This window comes from Arachis ipaensis, chromosome B6 (genome assembly GCF_059453495.1).
Source record: "Arachis ipaensis isolate K30076 ecotype BB chromosome B6, ASM5945349v1, whole genome shotgun sequence".
Lineage (NCBI taxonomy): Eukaryota > Viridiplantae > Streptophyta > Magnoliopsida > Fabales > Fabaceae > Arachis > Arachis ipaensis.
The window spans coordinates 83,786,167-83,795,507 of NC_142441.1; the positions used below are offsets into that span (position 1 = coordinate 83,786,167).

The 9,341-nt window shown below is 41.8% G+C and overlaps 1 pseudogene; it reads right to left on the reverse strand.

Moving 5' to 3' along the window:
- Positions 1-1,604: 1,604 nt before the first annotated feature.
- On the reverse strand, positions 1,605-9,141 carry LOC148561569 (uncharacterized; annotated as a pseudogene).
- Between the last annotated feature and the right edge of the window lie 200 nt (positions 9,142-9,341).

Here is a 9,341-nt window from a genome sequence, read left to right on the forward strand (position 1 = left end):
GTGACAACCAAAACATTTGTAAGAAAGGACTTTTGTTGGTTTAGAAGCTATACCTACAACGAGGATTTATCTGCAAATTTCTAGACCACGTAAAAGTTCTCTCTTCAAAATGGCACCGTTGCCGGGGAATTGCAAACGTGTGCCTTATTATTGGTTATTGTAAATATTTGCTTTTTACTTGTTTATTTGTTTTTTTTTTACTTTTTCATAAATTAAGAGGTTACTGGTTTTTATTTAGTTATTAAAAAATTTTTTTTTTCAAAAATTTGTTCTTCGTGTTCATCTTGACCTTCAAGTTGTTCTTAGTTGTTTTCTTCGTTTTGATCTAAAAATTTTAAGTTTGGTGTCATTTTATTATTTTTCTCTTTCCTCATTAAATTCAAAAATTCAAAAATTTAAAACTCAAATTTCATATTTCAAATTTCAATTTTCAAAATTCAAATTTAAAAAAATTTTAAATTCAAATTTCAAAATTTAAAATTCAAAATTCAAATCTTTTTCAAAAAAATCATATCTTTTTCAAAATCTTATCTTATCTTATTTCAAAAATCAAATTTCAAAATTCAAATTTAAAAAATTTAAAAATCAAAATTTCAAATTTCAAATTTCAAAATTTAATTTTCAAATTCATAAATTTAAATTTCAATAACCTTTTTATTTAAAATTTGTTTTTATTTTTGTTTTTAATTTTTATTTACTATTATGAGTTCTCACCCCTCTCGCTTTGAGTTTGGTTCTAATGCTGTTGCAAGGAATGGAAATTATAACAGGAACATGCATCAAAGTCAAAACAATCAGAGATGGAAGGAGCCACGAGGATCTGATCAACCCTTTAGGCAACAACACTCTCCAAGATACCATAGACCACGACCATTCCACAATGCATGTCAAAACAACAGTTATGGTGGACCCTTCCGTGACAGCCAACACCCACCTAACTGCTATAGTCAAGAGCCATTCCGAGGTGCATACCAAGACGATAGATATGGTGGACCCCCATCATATACCTATGACCCACCTCCTCAACATCATTTTGGACCAGCATACTCACAAGTCCCTTACCACCAAACACCCTCATATGATCCTAACCCTCATCCACCATACCAACCACCTTATGAACCATGTGAACCATATATAGAACCACCCAAATTCCAACCAAATTACTCCCAAGAACCACCACCTCCATTTGCACCATATCCATATCCATCAATCCAAGAGCCTTATGGTCCTACTTATGATACCCAAGCGGAACAAAAATCAACGGATCGTCTCAAGGAAATGGTGGATCAATTTCATGCAACCCTTCATCAATTGGAGCAAATGATACATCAATTAGCTTCTCGACGTTCGGACTGTAACACCCTACCATACAGAGTCTTATGCTTAAGTCATAATTCAGAGATGGCAAGGTATTACGACCTCTAAAACCAAAATTTAGTACGTTTAGTAGTATGAATAATTGATTATAACTAGGAGCCTTTATAGAAAAAGGGGTAAACAAAAACCGTAACTCGAAAGCGCAACACTCCGATCGATAACGTAACGAACAGGGATAAGCTAACGCGAGATCATATATATACAAAGGAGTGTCAAAAACAGGAATATCAAGACTCAAAATCCGGTCGCGAAGATAACTGGCCTGAGCATAGCAATATATACATATGATAAAATAAGGGAAACCCCAAAGGGACACAAATACAGAAAACCTATTCTCCAAAAATCACCTCTAGAAGGAGTCATCACAGTTTGTATTATTTAATGGAGATAAAAGTATCTAAACAAGATATATAAACCAAAACAGAGCCCCGAGAACAAAGATCTTCGCTAATCCAGAAGTCTCCACCATGCCTCAACGAGAAGCCTCGCGTCCTGCATCTGAAAACCACAAAATCCGCATGGGTGAGAACCAGAGGTCCTCAGCATGGTAACAGCTTCCACATATATAATACATAATAATAGAGGAAAGCCGAAGGCAATCCTAGAACTTCCTTAAGATAAAATCAAAGCTTATAAACAAGCTAAACCATAAGTGGCAACTGTCTAAAGATTCTTCAGTCTAACTAATACTTTCCTTTCCAATTCCTTCAGACCTCCCAACCACCAGCAGGAGTATAATATAGCAAACACAGTTATATCAGACAAGAGATTTACAAATAGGAACAGATAAGGCATTTAGACAATTAGCAAGTAATATGCAGTCAAATAGGCAATCTCAAACAATTCATGTAGTATGCTTATGATGCATGCCTGTCCCTAGTGGCTGATGATATCATCTGTCGGTTATAGAGCCAACCCGACAAGTCCTGGTAGCTAACCATTGGACTGTCCCTCTGTCGTGCATCCCCAACTCGAGTTATACTCATCATAAACTTGATCATAATCATGATCCATATCCATCACCCTTACTGGTGAATATTTATCCATCACCATCACTGGTGAATATTTATGGGGGCGAGCTCATCCGGGCCTTTCACAGTGCCCGGCCACACTTACGACATTGGGTTAACAGAGCTTCGAGTCTCAACCCGGAGCACATGGTGGCTAGCCATTGCTACTACCCAGGGAAACCCTCATCTCCAATGGTGGAAGTGCAAACATTCACAATTCATTCAATAGCATATATGCATTTATACTTAGCCATAATCATGGCTCCGCCGTAACACGGCAATAATCTAGCCATCCGGCTCACGGTTAAATCCATAACCGGCCAATTCATTAACAATTACGGACCCTCAGCCCATGGCATAACAAGCACTTCCACCGCCATTCTCCGCATCTCACATAATCATCTTTGATCCTCAATGATCATTCATTTTTCCCTTGCTTCACTCGCAAGTTACCACATTCACTAGCTCCTTATCTCATAGCTAGGCATATCATAATGATTCAAGACATAAGTGGTGAGATCAGAGGCTTAGAAGTATGAAATTTGGCTTTTAAAACTCAAAAATCAACTTTGGGATGAAAACAGGTCCACGCGTACGCGCACTCCACGCGCACGCGTGGATGATGCTTTCTCGAAGAACGGCGCATACGCGCCAAGTGCGCCTATGCGCGAGGGGTCATTCTGCTAAAAATTTTCTAAGTTAAAAGCTGCAGAATTCACAGATTCAACCCCCAATCTTCCGACGGTCATAACTCTCTCATTTTAAATCATTTTTCACCCGTTCTTCGAACGGCATGGACATCCCGGATCCAATTTCATTTCTAAACAGATTTGGCACAAATCAAAGATCCGTAGTCCAAGTTATGTCCCGTCAAAGTATGCCCAAAAACCATATTTTTATTCAAAACCACAAAGTGCCATTTTCAAAACAAGCCACTTTCAACTCTTTTCAAAATCAATTAAAACATGCCAATTTCATCCCTTTTCTTTGAAATCAATCAAAGTGTACCAAATTCAACAACAAGCCATCCTCAACTCACGCATTGACATTTTACCAAAATTCTCAAAACTACCTCCAACCATTTTAACACTTCTCAATCAAAAGGCCAAAGGATAAACACAATATTATGTCATACATCCTTCTCATCCCAATTTCTAACAATATCAATTTCCAATCAACCATCATTATACATAATCATCATACTCACCAACAATATGGCACCACCCATCAATTCAACCTCAATCATTCATCAAGCATATATCACAACATGCATTTTCTCACATATCACACAATCAAGGCATCAATATTCATAATCACACATATGATCACATCATATATCTCAACCATTCCACAACATCATCAATTCAATGCCTATCTTAGGGCCTCTAGCCTAAGTATTTCCTACCACATTACATATTAGATACGGGAAACCGAAACCATACCTTAGCCGATTTCCCAAGCTCAACTGGAGCACTTCCAAACCACTTGTCCACAAGCTCTCAAGGTATCAACACCTCCAAGAACAGATTTTATCACACAAAACCCTCTTCCAAGCTTTCCAAAATCACCAATCAAGCTCCAATATTCACATATACACAACCTAAGCCACAATCATCATACCCATACACAACATCTCAATACCCAAACATCATAGAACAACAAATCACACTAGGGTTGAGAATCTTACCACACCCAAGATCCAAGGAGACAAGATTAACCTTCTCCTTCAAGAGAGTTGGGTCCTATAACATCAAAGAACCCAAAATCTTAACATTTTTGCTCATGAAACTCGAAATCAAGGGCTGGAATTTCGAACAGTAAAACGTGGCTTACCTCAAGATTGATTGTATGGGTTTTGTAGAGCTGTCCGCGGTGAACGCGTGGCCGCAAACGGAGCGGCAATCGGAGCTCTAGATCAAAAGTTATGGTGGTTTGAAGATCAAGTGAGAGAAGGAAGTTGAGAGAGTGTTCTTCCCCCTTCCATCTCAATTTTCAGCGTGTTTTGGTGTTGTGTGAGGAGAGAGAGTGCTGAAAACTAGGGTTTTGGTTTAGTTATGTTGGGCCAAGGGCCCACTTTGGGTCCGGTTGGACTGGTTTGGCCCGTTCGGTCCAATCTTGGTCCGATTTCTATAAAATTAGTACCGAAATTCTCGTCTCAATTTCCTCTATCATATTAAGCCATAAAAATAATATTTTTGACTTTCTAGAATAAATTATCATTTATGGGTTAATTAGGCGTTAATTAACCGGGTCTTACATTCTACCCACCTAATTGGGAATTTTGCCCACAAAATTCAAATTCAATTACCTGAGAATAAATGCGGATAATCCGTTCGCATCTCCGACTCAAGTTCCCAAGTGTGTTCCTCATCACCGCCTCGATTCCAAGCTACTTTGACTAATGAAACCTCTTTTCCACGCAACCGTTTGATACTAGTATCATCAATTCTGACTGGAGCCACTGGAAGCGTCAAATCTTCTCTTAACTGAACCGATTCAGGTTCTAACACATGGCTAGCATCAGGAGTGTACTTCCGAAGCTGCGACACGTGAAATACGTCGTGCAGGTTCGAAAGATGAGGTGGTAGAGCCATCCGATACGCCACCGGCCCAATCCTCTCTAGGATCTGAAATGGACCAATGTATCGAGGATTCAACTTCTTTGCTTTAATCGCTCTACCTACTCCTGTGGTCGGAGTAACCTTAAGGAAAACATGATCTCTTTCTTCAAATTCCAAGGGCTTCCGCCTCTGATCGGCGTAACTCTTTTGGCGACTCTGCGCCGTAAGCATCCTATCTCGGATTTTCTTGACTTGTTCAGTGGTCTCAGCTATCATTTCCGGCCCCAACAAGCCTTTCTCTCCAGCTTCATACCAACATAGTGGAGATTGACATTTTCTCCCATACAAAGCCTCATACGGAGCCATTCCGATGCTCACATGGTAACTATTATTGTATGCAAACTCTACTAACGGCATATACCGATCCCAACTCGCCGGTTGGTCCAAAACACAAGCTCTCAACATATCCTCTAGTGTTTGGATCGTCCTCTCGGATTGACCATCTGTTTGAGGATGGTACGCTGTACTCAAGCTTAATCGAGTTCCAAAAGCTTTCTGAAATGCACCCCAGAACCTCGAAGTGAAACAAGGATCTCTATCAGAGATTATAGTAGCAGGTACACCATGGAGTCTCACAATCTCCTTTATGTATAACCGAGCTAGCTCCTCAAGGGTGTAAGTCATCCGAACGGGTAAAAAGTGAGCTGACTTCGTCAGTCGGTCCACGATCACCCAGATAGCATCAAAACCAGTCCTAGTCCTTGGCAATCCCGACACAAAGTCCATTGCAATACTTTTCCACTTCCATTGCGGAACCTCTAAGGATTGCAACATCCCGGAAGGTCTTTGATGTTCAATCTTTACCTTTTGACAAGTTAAGCACTTTGAAACATATTCCGCCACATCATTCTTCATACCCAGCCACCATAACATCCCCTTTAAATCATGGTACATCTTAGTACTTCCCGGGTGAATGGAGAATCCACTTTTGTGTGCCTCCTTTAAGATATCTTACCTCAAAGTGCCAACATCCGGCACAATGATCCTACCCTTGAATCTCCATAACCCGTCTTTTTCTTCCGACACTCTCCACTATTTTCCTTGCTCGATAGCCGGTAACACCTTCCATAACGCTTCATCGTTTTCATGAGCCTTTAGGAGTTTGGACTTAAAGTCACTTGAGATTTCTAATCGGCTCAAACACAAGGTTCCAGATACTTCTCGAACACCAATTTTTAGACTCTCGAATCCCTTGAGCAACTTTTCCTCTTGAAGCATCATCCAAGCCGTATATAATGACTTCCGACTTAACGCATCCGCCATTACATTTGCCTTTCCTGGATGGTAATTCAACTCAAAGTCGTAGTCCTTTAATAATTCCATCCACCTCCTTTGCCTCATATTAAGCTCTTTCTGATCAAAGAGGTATTTCCAGCTCTTGTGATCGGAGAAGACTTGGAAATTAACCCCATAGAGATAATGCCTCCACACCTTCAAGGCAAACACGACCGCAGCGAGTTCCAGATCGTGCGTAGGGTAACTAACTTCATGAGGTCTTAACTGTCGTGAGGCATACGCCACCACATTATGATGCTGCATCAGCACGCACCCTAGGCCCTTTAACGACGCATCACAGTACACCTCAAAAGGCTCGTTCGGCTCATGTAACACTAACACAGGTGCAGTGGTCAACTTTTCTTCAATGTCTGAAAGCTCTCCTCGCACTCAGGAGTCCAAACAAACGGAGTGTCTTTGCGAGTTAACTTTGTCAACGGTAAAGCTAATTGCGAAAAGCCTTTGATGAACCTTCGGTAATAGCCAGCTAAACCCAGAAAACTCCTTATCTCAGTTACTGTGGTTGGTTGCTTCCAACCCATCACAGCTTCTACCTTAGTTGGATCTACGGCTATTCCCTTCTTACTCACCACGTGACCCAAAAACTTCACCTCATCCTTCCAAAACTCACACTTAGACAGTTTCACATAGAGTTTCTTCTCCTTTAAAATCTGCAACACGGTCCTCAAGTGTTCTGCATGCTCTTCTTCAATCTTGGAGTAAATCAGTATGTCGTCAATGAAGACAACAACGAATTTATCCAGAAACGGACGGAATACTCTATTCATTTAATCCATGAATACTACAGGAGCGTTCGTCAATCCAAAGGACATTACAGCGTACTCGTAATGACCATAACGAGTCCTGAAAGCGGTCTTAGGGATATCCTCACCCCTCACCCTTATCTGGTGATAACCGGATCGCAAATCGATCTTAGAGAAAACCCCAGCTCCTTGTAACTGATCCATGAGATCATCAATCCTCGGCAATGGGTACTTATTCTTTATTGTAACCTTGTTCAGCTGCCTGTAATCCACACAGAGCCGCATACTTCCATCTTTCTTCTTCACCAGTAACACTGGAGCACCCCACGGGGAAACACTTGGTCGAATAAAGTTCTTACCCAACAATTCCTCTAACTGAGACTTTAGCTCGGCCATCTCTAATGGTGACATTCTATAAGGAGCACTTGAGATTGGTCCCACCCCAAGCACCAACTCAATAGCAAATTCGACCTCTCGGTTAGGTGGAAATTCCTCAATATCATCGGAAAACACTTCTGGAAACTCACACACTACCGGAATCTGATCCAACCTTTGATCATCACCCGAAACACCCGCGGTTAACAACAGGATACCCTGACATTCGATTCCAGAACAGTTCACCATCATCGAATTCAAGTAATAATTATTCACCACAACCGGCCCTTCTGTATCCTCCGGCATAAAGTACACCGACTTGGTAGAACAATCAAGCAGGACATGGTTTTCGGATAACCAGTCCAATCCCAAGATAAGATCAAGACCGATCATCGGTAAGCAGATTAAATTATGGACAAAATCACGCTGCTTGAACCTAAACGAAACTTTCGGGCATCCTAGCCTAGTTACCATGGCTTCATGGGTAGCATTATACACTTTTAAGTCATAACCTAAGGTTACGATCTTCAATCCTAATTCATGGGCTTTCTCAAATGCAATAAATGAATGCGATGCTCCCGAATCAAATAAAGCATTTAAAGTTTGACCAGCCATTTCACAGTTACCTCGAATGAGTGTCTCGGATCCCTCTGCACCCACAGCTGAGGTGGTGAACACCCGACCAGTCTGTTGTGCTTTCCCAGCACCTTGCTTTTGCTTCTCCAGACAACTTGCGGCTTTATGCCCCGCCTTTCCACAATTGTAGCACAAACCCCATCCGGCCTTGCATGGTACTCCCGGATGGTGACTCCCACACCTAGTACAAGCTTGATCATTCTGAGGCTGCTTCCCAAACCTTTTTCCTTGGGAGTAGTTATTGTTGGGCCTCCTAAAAGAACCTCCCCTCTTGAAGGGTGGACCTCTAGGTGCAAAGCTCTTCCCTCGGTTTTGTGGAAATGATTCCTTGTGATTTCCTTTCTCAGTGGCTGCCCTCTTCACACACTCTTCAGCAACCCTACAGTTGTTCACCAATTCGGAGAAAGTCCTAATCTCCATTGGCCCCACCGAACCGAAAATATCACTCCGGAGTCCTCCTTCGTACTTAACACACTTCCATTCCTCATATTCCACCGGAGTCCCTTGACACATACGAGAGAATCTGAACAACTCCTCAAACTTGTCAGTATACTCAGATACGGACATAGTACCCTGCTTCAGCTGCAACAATTCAAGCTCCTTGGCCGTCCTAGCAGAAGTCGGAAAGTACTTCTTATAGAACTCCTCTTGGAAGACATCCCAGGTGATATAGTCATCACCCTGCTGCAGGAGGCGTCGGATACCCTGCCACCAATGCGACGCTTCACCAGTGAGCAAATAGGTAGCGAACTCAACACGCTGTCCTTTAGGCACCACCTGCGCTTGTAGTGCTCGCTCCATAGCCTGAAACCACGTATCAGCTTCAGTCGGGCTAGTAGTTCCCTTGAACTTCGGTGGATTAACCTTCAAAAAGTTCGCCAGTGTCATCGGGCCTTAAACTCCACCTCCGTTATTACCATGGTTATTCATCTGTTGACCAAGAGCCTCAGCAGTGGCTTGCATAGCAGCAGCCATATTATTCAACACAGTCATAAAGTTCACCGGGTCATTCGGGTTAGTCTCCGGCGCACGAGCATTAGTACGACCTCTCCCACGACCTCTACCGCGTACACGAGGCGCCATCTGGTCCCTATACACACCAAACAATCGATATTAAGTTGATCAGTCTCAATATCGGAAGTGTAGTGCTTCAAAGTCCCAAATACATGCTCATGAACGTTTATGCCAATTATATCAAGCAGATATACTAGTAGCACATAACACACACACACAGAGAATGCACAGAAGCATAGTCAGTCCATTCCTCAGGCTCTACAGGAACG